The sequence below is a fragment of the Triticum dicoccoides genome, chromosome 2A (assembly GCF_002162155.2).
Source record: "Triticum dicoccoides isolate Atlit2015 ecotype Zavitan chromosome 2A, WEW_v2.0, whole genome shotgun sequence".
Taxonomy (NCBI): domain Eukaryota; kingdom Viridiplantae; phylum Streptophyta; class Magnoliopsida; order Poales; family Poaceae; genus Triticum; species Triticum dicoccoides.
In genome coordinates this window covers 656159294-656172153 of record NC_041382.1, presented here as the reverse complement: position 1 = coordinate 656172153, position 12860 = coordinate 656159294, and positions in this window count along the sequence as shown.

The following is a 12860-nucleotide window of genomic DNA, read 5'->3' as shown; positions in this document are numbered from 1 at the left end:
ATAAAGACAACCCCAAATGCATAAGATCCCCGATCGCCCCAACTGGGCTCCACTACTGATTGTCTGGAAAGGAAACATAGTAACGTCCTGAATCCTCGTCGAACTCCCACTTGAGTTCGGTCGCATCCCCTGGACTGGCATCATCGGCACCTACATCTGGTTTTGGAAGTAATCTGTGAGTCACGGGGACTCAGCAATCTCACACCCTCGAGATCAAGACTATTTAAGCTATAGGTAGGAAAAGGTAGTGAGGTGGAGCTGCAGCAAGCACTAGCATATATGGTGGCTAACTTACGCAAATGAGAGCGAGAAGAGAAGCAAAGCACGGACGAGAAGCTATAAGATCAAGAAGTGATCCTGAAACTACTTACGTTCAAGCATAACACGAGACCGTGTTCTCTTCCCGGACTCTGCCGAAAAGAGACCATCACGGCTACACACACTGTTGATTCATTTTAATTAAGTTAAGTTTCAAGTTCTCTACAATCGGATATTAACAAATTCCCATCTGCCCATAACCATAGGCACGGCTTTCAAAAGTTCAAAACCCTGCAGGGGTGTCCCAACTTAGCCCATCACAAGCTCTCACGGTCAACAAAGGATATCCCTTCTCCCAGGACGACCCGATCAGACTCGGAATCCCGGTTACAAGACATTTCGACAATGGTAAAACAAGACCAACAAAGCCACCCGGATGTGCCGACAAATCCCGATAGGAGCTGCACATATCTCGTTCTCAGGGCACACCGGATTGTCCAAACTTCCGGTAGGCCAACCCAGAGTTGCCCCTGGTGGCCACCGGCGGCTGACAAGTTGGACCAACACTCAAAGGAGCACTGGCCCGGGGGTTTAAAATAAAGATGACCCTTGAGTCCGCGGAACCCAAGGGAAAAAGGCTTAGGTGGCAAATGGTAAAACCAAGGTAGGGCCTTGCTGGAGGAGTTTTATTCAAGGCGAACTATCAAGGGGTTCCCATTATAACCCAATCACGTAAGGAACGCAAAATCAAGGAACATAACACCGATATGATGGAAACTAGGGCGGCAAGAGTGGAACAAAACACCAGGTATAAGGCCGAGCCTTCCACCATTTACCAAGTATATAGGTGCATTAAAGTAAACAAGATATAATAATGATATCCCAACAATAAACACGTTTCAACAAGGAACAAACTCCAATCTTCACCTGCAACTAACAACGCTATAAGAGGGGCTGAGCAAAGCGATAACATAGCCAAACAATGGTTTGCTAGGACAAGGTGGGTTAGAGGTTTCACATGGCAATATGGGGGGCATGATAAAGCAAGTGGTAGGTATCGTGGCATAGCAAAAGAGCGAGCAACTAGCAAGCAAAGATAGAAGTGATTTCGAGGGTATGGTCATCTTGCCTGCAAAGTTCTCCGAGTTGACGTAAGCTTGATCCTCGTAAGCGTACTCAACGGGTTCCTCGATCACGTACTCATCTCCCAGCTCTACCCAAAGCAAGAACACAAGCAAAGGAAACAACAATCAACCACGGTGCAATGCGCAAGCAACATGATGCAAAACATGACATGATATGCGGGATGTGCTATGCAATGCATATGCATGCTCCAGAAGGAAAAGATTGGACCAGGACTCAACTTGGCAAACCAAGTACGCCACTGGAAAGATGAGTTGATTTCAGTCGAAATCGATATAAAGATCACCGGAATTGGATGCACGGTTTGCAAATGGCAAGCAAAACAATAATGGCACAAATCTGCGATTAACAGCACGATGCCATCTAGAATGCAACAAGAAACTAATCTACTGCACTCTAACATAGCAACCAAGCACATGGCAGTGATCTACTCAAGATGCTTGATAAAACATGAACACTGAGCTACGGCTAAATCACACAAGAGCAGGTTCAAACAAGCATGGCAAAAGTGCAAAAGATATCAGCTTCAGAGACTTAGAGAAAATAACAACATGCCAGGAATTAACATCAGGAAGCAATGTTTAGAGCAAGATAACAACATGCGACAGGAACAGGACATAGCAACGCAAGGCATGGCATGAATCTACTCAAAGCATATAACAGAAGTCCCTTATTGACCATAAGCCGAAAAGGATCAGAAAATATGATGGCACCCATGTAAACATAGCAAGTTTCGTTAACAGATTCAGACTTGGCAGAAAACTGGACATGGCAAAAACAGAGTTATGTAGGCATGTTTGCGAGCTCCATGCACTCAACACAAGGCATTGCATGACAAGCTAGGCATACTACCAGCAATAAGACATGTTCAAGAAGCTAACCATGGCAAGAACCATCTCATAGCATGCATGGATCATCTATAACAACCTTGGCAAAATAGATTAACATGTAAACAATCTGCCGGGAACATTTTATAGCAAAAATAGAGCAAGATTGAGTCATGCCAGGGTACTCCATAAATGCAAACAAGTACATGGATGGATAGATCATAACCATATGTCAAAATCATCCTTACCGAGCATACTCAAAAGAAGCATGGATCTCTCTGTAGCAACATGAATACATGGCATAAAAATAACAGCAGGAAATGACTTAGTGAAATTCTAAGTTCCTGAAATCAGTAACATTATGAGAGCTACTTTGCATGCATGTGCTAGTCACCACATTGATCAAAAAAATACATGGCATACACCCCTGTAAAGATGGCATGGCATAGCCCAAAACATATGTTCGCTCAAGTCCATATGCAGCACACAATAAACATGGCAAAAATAACAAATGCTCATAAACTGATAAGAATCAGGAACTAACATTTTATAGCACTCTTGCAACAGTCATTCGGGCATCAAGATGGACTCAAACAAGCATGGTGCAATGGATCAAAATGAAGAGGACATCCTAACGAACATTTTGATATATGGCACGCCCAAAACGGAGCTACGGATGCGGAATTATGATACGATGAGCAGTGTTAGAAAATATGAACAGGAAAAAGACTTAGACAAAAAAACATGGGTCAACTCTAGGGTTCTTCTCAGATCCAGATCCGAGGCGGCTTGGACTTCGAGGATGACCTAAAGGCTGGCCGGAGTTCGTCGCCGGGGTGGAAGAAGGAGGCGGTGGCCGGAGTGGACTGAGGGCGCGGGGCTCACCGGCGTAGGGGAGGCGCGAGGTTCGACGAGGCGGCGCAGCGAAGGGGCGGCGCGAGGTCGGGCGGCGGGGAGGCGCGACGGCCGGCGAGGAGGAGGTGCGGCGGCGCGGCGACCCACGGTGGCGAGGCGAAGGCGCAAGAGGCGGGGACGAAGCAGGCGCGGGGCGGCGAAGCGGATGGGGTCGGCGGTGGCGGCAACACATGTCCGGCCCCGATTGGTGCGGGCGCGGTGGCGGACGCGGACGTGTCCTGCGGCGCGGGAGGAGCGGGGCTAGGGATTTGGACTGCGAATTTCAGAGGGGAGCACCTATTTATAGATTCTGGGAGCTAGGAGAGTCCAAATGAGGTGCAGTTTTCAGCCACGCGATCGTGATCGAACGGCCGAGAGGATGGAGGGGGTTTGGGTGGGTTTTGGACCACTTTGGAAGGGTGTTGGGCTGCAACACACATGAGGCCTTTACAGTTCCCCGGTTAACCATTGGAGTATCAAACGAACTCCAAATGGCACGAAACTTGACAGGCGGTCTACCAGTGGTGTACCAAGGCCGCTTGGAAAATCTTGGTCCATTCCGAAAATGTTTAACACCCACTCATGAAAAGAGGCAAAAGGGGGGCGCCGGAGGACGTAGGAGTGCAGGATCACAAAACGGACTACGAGGAAAATGCTCGGATGCATGAGACGAACACCTATGCAAATGCGATGCACATGATGACATGATATGAGATGCATGACATGAACAAGATGCAAAATGAAGACAAAACCCAACCACGAGGGAAATCATAACTTAGAGCCGGAAATGGCAAGAGTTGGAATACAAATATGACAAGTTACATACGAGGCGTTACAACACTCCACCACTACGAAAGGATCTCGTTGCGAGATCTAGGACTGAAAAAACTCCGGATATTCGGAACGGAGGTGGTCCTCGCGTTCCCAGGTGGCCTCTCGGTCGGAATGGTGTGAGAACTTCACTTTCAGGAATTTGATAGACTTGTTGCGAGTCTTGCGCTCACTTTCTTCAAGAATAGCAACGAGATACTCATGATAAGACAGGTCTTCTTGGAGATCAATCTCTTCGAAGTTGATGGTGCGGTCAGGAGTCTTGAAACAATTGCGAAACTGAGACACGTGAAACATGTCGTGCACATTTGCAAAGTTGGACGGAAGCTCCAGTTGATAGGCGAGATCACCTCTTTTGCCAATGATCTTGAAAGGACCCACGTATCTAGGGGCAAGCTTCCCTTTGATACCGAAGCGACGAGTACCTTTCATTGGAGAGACGCGAAGGTAGACATGGTCTCCGATCTCGAAAGCCAAGTCACAATGCTTGCTATCATAGTAACTCTTCTGGCACGATTGCGCGGCTGTGAGATTTTCACGAATGACTTTGCACATTTCTTCAGCCTCTGTGATTAAGTCATTGCCAAGAAGTTGGCGTTCACCAGTCTCTGACCAATTAAGAGGAGTACGACACTTTCTACCATAGAGAATCTTGAATGGGGCCTTGCCTGAACTCTCTTGGAAGCTGTTGTTGTAGGAGAACTCGGGATATGGAAGACAATCTTCCCACTTCATACCAAAGGAAATGACACAAGCCCTGAGCATATCTTCAAGAATTTGATTTACTCGCTCGACTTGTCCACTAGTTTGAGGATGAAAGGCTGTGCTGAAGCGAATGTTGGTGCCCATGGCCTTCTGGAAGGAATCCCAGAACTTAGAAGTAAAGACGCTTCCACGATCTGAAGATATCAACTGCGGAATGCCATGCAAGGAGACAATCCTGGAGGTATATAGCTCTACCAACTGAGCTGCTGTGATAGACTCTTTGATAGGAAGAAAATGAGCCACTTTAGTAAGCTTGTCAATGACAACAAAGATAGCATCATTGCCACGCCTGGACTTGGGAAATCCGGTCACGAAGTCCATCTCAATATGGCCAAACTTCCATTCTGGAATGGCAAGAGGTTGGAGGAGACCAGCTGGCCATTGGTGTTCTGCTTTCACTCTTCTGCAGACATCACATTCATTCATGAACTGAGCAATCTCGCACTTCATTCGAGTCCACCAATACGACAGCTTGAGGTCATGGTTCATCTTTGTACTTCCAGGATGAATAGATAGGAGTGAATTGTGAGCCTCATTCATAATGACTTTACGAAGGTCACCTTTAGGAACCACAATTCGATCCTCGAAGAATAGAGTATCTTTGTCATCAAGGCGATAGCACTTGTACTTGGGTTGGCTCTTGGCAATCCCATTCTTCACCTTATTCACCATGGCATCAAGAAGTTGAGCCTCATGAATCTGATCTTCCAAAGTAGGAGAGACTTGGAGGTTGGCAAGGAATCCTTGAGGAACAACTTGGAGATTAAGTTTGCGGAAAGCTTCACAAAGATCCGGTTGGAAGGGCTTGAGAATCAAACTGTTGCAGTAAGCCTTCCTGCTCAAAGCGTCAGCAATGACATTGGCCTTGCCTGTAGTATATTCAATACTCGGATTATACTCTTGAATCATTTTGACACAACGAGTCTGCTTGAGGTTGAGGTTGGGTTGAGTGAAGATGTACTTGAGACTCTTATGATCAGTGAAGATGTCCACTTTCCTTCCCAACAAGAGATGTCTCCAAGTTAAAAGAGCATGGACAACTGCCGCCAACTCGAGGTCTTGAGTGGGTAGTTCTTTTCGTTGGGCTTCAACTGGCGAGAGGTATAGGCCACAACTTTCTTCTCTTGCATTAACACAGCACCGAGACCTTGCAGGGAAGCATCACAGAAAACCTTGAATGGTTTGGATTCATCAGGAGGAGTCAGAACTGGAGCCATGACTAACTTCTCATTGAGGGTGTTGAAAGCCACGTCACATTCAGGCGTCCAGACATACTTCACATGCTTCTGGAGGAGGTTGGAAAGAGGCTTCGCGATCTTAGAGAAATTCTCAACGAATCTTCGACAATAGCTTGCGAGCCCAAGAAAGCTGCGGAGCTGCTTCACATTCTGAGGCGGTTCCCAATTCACAATTGCAGACACCTTCTCAGGATTAACAGCTATGCCCTTGGCGGAGATGATATGCCCAAGGTAGAGAACCTCATCGAGCCAAAACTCGCACTTTGAAAACTTCGCATAGAACTGATGTTCTCTGAGTTTGTCCAGCACCAATCTCAAATGCTTGGCATGATCCTCCTTGTTCTTGGAAAAGACCAAAATGACATTGATATAGACCAAGACGAAGTCATTTGTGTAAGGGTTGAAGATGAAGTTCATCATGCGAGAGAACGTTGGAGGAGCATTGACAAGGCCGAAAGACATGACAGTGTATTCATAGGAACCATAGCTTGTTCTGAATGCTGTCTTGGGATATCTTGTTCATGAATGCGAATCTGATGATAGCCCATACGGAGGTCAAGCTTGGAGAATACTTGAGCACCTTTGAGTTGTTCGAAAAGCTCATTGATGTTGGGAAGTGGATACTTGTTCTTTATGGTCTTCTTGTTCAATGGACGGTAGTCGACACAAAGTCAGTCCGTGCCATCTTTCTTCTTGACAAAAGAACACCACAACCCCATGGAGAAGAACTCGGTCGGATCCGACCCATACGCTCTTGTATATCGAGTTGTTTCGTCAGCTCCTTCAACTCTTCTGGTCCAAGCTTGTAAGGACGTTTGCAAACAGGTTCCGTGCCAGGCTCAAGATCAATGACGAATTCAACTAGCCGGTGAGGAGGCATTCCTGGAAGCTCTTCTGGAAAGACGTCTTGATATTCACAAACGACTGGAATCTGAGAGATGGCATTCAACTCGCCCTTCTTATTGAGAGAAAACAGTCGAATGGTATCGTCACGAGTGGCATAGATGATCACATCCTCAGACGAGTGTGTCAATTGAATCTTCCTGGTAGCACAATCAAGATGAGCCTTGTGCTTAGAAAGCCAGTCCATGCCAAGAATGAGATCAATATCCGAGTCACCAAGAACAATAGGAGAAGACGGAAACTTATAGTTGCCCATCTTGATAGACACATCCGGAACCATGTAGCTTGCGTGCAAGCATTTACCCTGTGAGACAACTGCTAACGGACTAGGCAAATCTTGGAAAACCCACTCATGCTTAGATGCAAATGGTCTTGAGATGAAACTAAGTGATGCACCAGTGTCAAAAAGAACTTTTGCAGGAATATCATTAACAGCAAGGTTACCCATGATCACTTCTGAAGAGTCCTCTCCCTGAGCTGCGTTCATCATGTTGACCTTTGCAAACTTGGGATTATACTTGACCACTGCATTGCTGGCAGATCTCACAGGGGGAGGAGGCGGAAGACGCCTCTGGTTGAAGAATTTGTTTGCATAGTGACCCTTCTGCTGACACTTGTTGCATGTAACCTCTGAGAGCAGACGGTAATATGGAGCACTTGACCTTGGAGCATGAGACGAAGCTTTGTTCTGAAAGCCTGGGTTGGGTGGGTGGGAAGATCCATTGCCATCTTTGCTCTTCTGCTGATAAGGCTGATGGAACAGAGGAGGAGGAGGCAACCAATACTTTTGCTGCTTAGCTGCCACTTGAGTTGAAGAAGAAGAAGGGGTTGCATCCCTAACGCTCTTCTTAGAAGCATCGCACTTGAGCTGACCAGCCTCTTGCTTTAGTGCCATGTTGTAGAACTCATCATACTGTTTTGGCTCAAAAAGCACGAGAGCTAGTTGCAGATATTCCCTGAGGCCACCTCTGAATTGATAAATCATGCTCTTCTCATCAGGGACGTCTTGTTTGGTGAAGCGAGCGAGCCTTTGAAACATGATGTTGTATTGGTAAACAAACATACTGCCTTTCTTCAGATTGCGGAACTCCTCACGCTTATTCTCAACAGCACTTTGAAGAATGTGGTGAGCTTTGATGTCTCGGCGGAAATCATCCCAGGTAATCGCATGACCTCCTCTGGAATCTTTGTATTGTTGATACCACTCAGCAGCTTGGTCTTTGAGTTGGAACGAAGAAAACTTGACAAAGTCCTCAGGTCTAATGTTGCTACACTCAAAATGTTTGCAGATACCCACGAGCCAATCATCAGCGTCTGTGGCCTCGACACAGTTACTGAAGGACTTCGGCTGGTTTGCGAGGAACTGGTTAAGGGTAGCAAACTGAACTTGATTTTTGCCATGGCCTTGATTTCCTTGGTTACGCTCTTGCAAGAGTTGCATAAGCATCTGTGTGTTGGCGTTGGTGGCGGCCATCAGAGCTTGCCATGCCTCCGGAGGTGGAGGTGCTGGCAGTGGTTCCGGATTCTGACGCGTTGGAGGAGCCATCCTGAAGAGGGTGACATCCGTTAGCATCTTGAAAGGCATATATTCAAGCCGAATAAAAAGGATCGAAATTGCAACATATAGCCCTAACATTCGAACAAGAATGAATGAATGAATTCCAAAGTAAATGTCACACTTCCATAAAGTTGAGAAGCCACTTAGATAAAGGTAGATGAATAAAACAACAAGGTACAAACATGAACAAATAATTGGTAAGGATTACCCAATCACAAACCAAATATCTGCGGGAAGAAATACTAGAGCTACATGAATTCCCACCTATGAAACTCCCGAAACTTTCCGGTTATGCAATCAGGTGTTGGGGATACAGGGGAAGCATAATATCTCACCCAAAACTAGCAAATCCTACATCCAGCTGTATCCATCCTTCAACACATAACCAAAAAACCTTTGGAAATCATTTACCTCAACCTTCGAAAAGCATCAGTTATACGAGTTATGGCAATACTCCCGAACTCCCGCCCCAGTACTGGGTGGCGTCGAGGTTATCTCACCAACAACTGCATAAAGGAGATTTTCGATGTCGGCGAACTCAGGTATTCCAGAACTGCAACGATAAAATTGTGACAACAACACCTCGGAGCTCAACTCCTCGGGACACTTCCACAACCCCTAAATGTCAGGAGGCACCAAGAACAATGTTCTCGTCACAAAACCATCGGAACGATTCCAAAATACCCGCGTGATCCTAATTTTTTTTTCATGAAATTTGAGGAGAGAAGAGTCAAAACTCTACGTCAGGAAGCCTCACCAGAGCGACGAAGGGACCGAGGAGTAAAAAGAATCCTACTCTCCGATATATATAATCCTAAAAGAATCAAAACATTTTTCTAGACTCAACAACGCCAAAAATTTGATCAAGCAGGGGGCTCCTAAGTCGGGGAAGGCTCTGATACCAACTTGTAACACCCATGATGCGGCTATATCTCCCACGTGTCGGAGCACGACTTAGAGGCATAACCGCAGAGTAGGCATGTCGCAAGAGGGGTAATCTTTACACATCCCATGTACTGAAAAAGATAGAGATAAAGAGTTGGCTTACAATCGTCACTTCACACAATACATAAATATAGTATTACATCATCCAGAATACAATCAATGTCTGACTACGGAACCAAAATAAAGACAACCCCAAATGCATAAGATCCTCGATCGCCCCAACTGGGCTCCACTACTGATCGTCTGGAAAGGAAACATAGTAACATCCTGAATCCTCATCGAACTCCCACTTGAGTTCGGTCGCATCCCCTGGACTGGCATCATCGGCACCTGCATCTAGTTTTGGAAGTAATCCATGAGTCACGGGGACTCAGCAATCTCACACCCTCGCAATCAAGACTATTTAAGCTATAGGTAGGAAAAGGTAGTGAGGTGGAGCTGCAGCAAGCACTAGCATATATGGTGGCTAACTTACGCAAATGAGAGCGAGAAGAGAAGCAAAGCATGGACGAGAAGCTATAAGATCAAGAAGTGATCCTGAAACTACTTACATTCAAGCATAACATGAGATCGTGTTCTCTTCCCGGACTCCGCCGAAAAGAGACCATCACGGCTACACACGCTGTTGATTCATTTTAATTAAGTTAAGTTTCAAGTTCTCTACAACCGGATATTAACAAATTCCCATCTGCCCATAACCGCGGCACGACTTTTGAAAGTTCAAAACCCTGCAGGGGTGTCCCAACTTAGCCCATCACAAGCTCTCACGGTCAATGAAGGATATTCCTTCTCCCAGGACGACCCGATCAGACTCGGAATCTCGGTTACAAGACATTTCGACAATGGTAAAACAAGACCAGCAAAGCCACCCGAATGTGCCGACAAATCCTAATAGGAGCTGCACATATCTCGTTCTCAGGGCACACCGGATTGTCCAAACTTCCGGTAGGCCAACCCAGAGTTGCCCCTGGTGGCCACCGGCGGCTGACAAGTTGGACCAACACTCAGAGGAGCACTGGCCCGGGGGTTTAAAATAAAGATGACCCTTGAGTCCGCGGAACCCAAGGGAAAAAGGCTTAGGTGGCAAATGGTAAAACCAAGGTTGGGCCTTGCTGGAGGAGTTTTATTCAAGGCGAACTGTCAAGGGGTTCCCATTATAACCCAACCGCGTAAGGAACGCAAAATCAAGGAACATAACACCGATATGACGGAAACTAGGGCGGCAAGAGTGGAACAAAACACCAGGCATAAGGCCGAGCCTTCCACCCTTTACCAAGTATATAGGTGCATTAAAGTAAACAAGATATAATAATGATATCCCAACAAAAAACATGTTTCAACAAGGAACAAACTCAAATCTTCACCTGCAACTAACAACGCTATAAGAGGGGCTGAGCAAAGCGGTAACATAGCCAAACAACGTTTTGCTAGGACAAGGTGGGTTAGAGGTTTGACATGGCAATATGGGGGGCATGATAAAGCAAGTGGTAGGTATCGCGTCATAGCAAAAGAGCGAGCAACTAGCAAGCAAAGATAGAAGTGATTTCGAGGGTATGGTCATCTTGCCTGCAAAGTTCTCCGAGTTGACGTAAGCTTGATACTCGTAAGCATACTCAACGGGTTCCTCGATCACGTACTCGTCTCCCAGCTCTACCCAAAGCAAGAACACAAGCAAAGGAAACACAATCAACCACGGTGCAATGCGCATGCAACATGATGCAAAACCTGGCATGATATGCGGGATGAGCTATGCAATGCATATGCGTGCTCTGGAAGGAAAAGATTGGACCAGGCCTCAACTTGGCAAACCAAGTGCGCCGCTGGAAATATGAGTTGATTTCGGTCGAAATCGATATAAAGATCACCGGAATTGGATGCACGGTTTGCAAATGGCAAGCAAAACAATAATGGCACAAATCTGCGATTAACAGCACGATGCCATCTAGAATGCAACAAGAAACTAAGCTACTGCACTCTAACATAGCAACCAAGCACATGGCAGTGATCTACTCAAGATGCTTGACAAAAGATGAACACTGAGCTACGGCTAAATCACACAAGGGCAGGTTCAAACAAGCATGGCAAAAGTGCAAAAGATATCAGCTTCAGAGACTTGGAGAAAATAACAACATGCCAGGAATTAACATCAGGAAGCAATGTTTAGAGCAAGATAACAACATGCGACAGGAACATGACATAGCAACGCAAGACATGGCATGAATCTACTCAAAGCATATAACAAAACTCACTTACTGACCATAAGCCAAAAAGGATCAGAAGATATGATGGCACCCACGTAAACATAGCAAGTTTCGTTAACAGATTTAGACTTAGCAGAAAACTGGACATTGAAAAAACAGAGTTATGTAGGCATGTTTGCGAGCTCGATGCACTCAACACAAGGCATTGCATGACAAGCTAGGTATACTACCAGCAATAAGACATGTTCAAGAAGCTAACCATGGTAAGAACCATCTCATAGCATGCATGGATCATCTATAACAACCTTGGCAAAATTGATTAACATCTAAACAATCTGCCAGGAACATTTTATAGCAAAAATAGAGCAAGATTGAGTCATGCTAGGGTACTCCATAAATGCAAACAAGGACATGGATGGATAGAGCATAACCATATGTCAAAATCATCCATACTAAGCATACTCAAAAGAAGCATGGATCTCTCCGTAGCAACATGAATACATGGCATAAAAATAACAGCAGGGAAATGACAGTGAAATTCTAAGTTCCTGAAATCAGCAACATTACGAGAGCTACTTTGCATCCATGTGCTAGTAACCACGTTGATAAAAAAATACATGGCATACACCCCTGTAAAGATGGCATGGTATAGCCCAAAACATATGTATAGCTCAAGTCCATATGCAGCACACAATAAACATGGCAAAAATGACAAATGCTCATAAACTGAAAAGAATCAGGAACTAACATTTTATAGCACTCTTGCAACAGTCATTAGGGCATCAAGATGGACTCAAACAAGCATCGTGCAATGGATCAAAATGAAGAGGACATCCTAACGAACATTTTGATATATGGCACGCCCAAAACGGAGCTACGGATGCGGAATTATGATACGATGAACAGTGCTAGAAAATATGAACAAGAAAAAGACTTAGACAAAAAAAACAGGGGCCAACCCTAGGGTTCTTCTCAGATCCAGATCCGGGGCGACGTGGACTTCGAGGATGACCGAAAGGCTGGCCGAAGTTTGTGCCGGAGTGGAAGAAGGAGGCGGTGGCCGGAGTGGACGGAGGGCGCGGGGCTCGCCGGCGTAGGGGCGGCGCGAGGACAGCCGAGGCGACACGGCGAAGGGGAGGCGCGAGGTCGGGCGGCGGGGAGGCATGGCGGCCGGCGAGGAGGAGGTGCGGTGGCGCGGCAACCCATGGCGGCGAGGTGAAGGCGCGGGCGGCGGGGACGAAGCAGGCACGGGGCGACGAAGCGGATGGGCTCGGCGGGCCCGCCTCGGGCTCGTGGG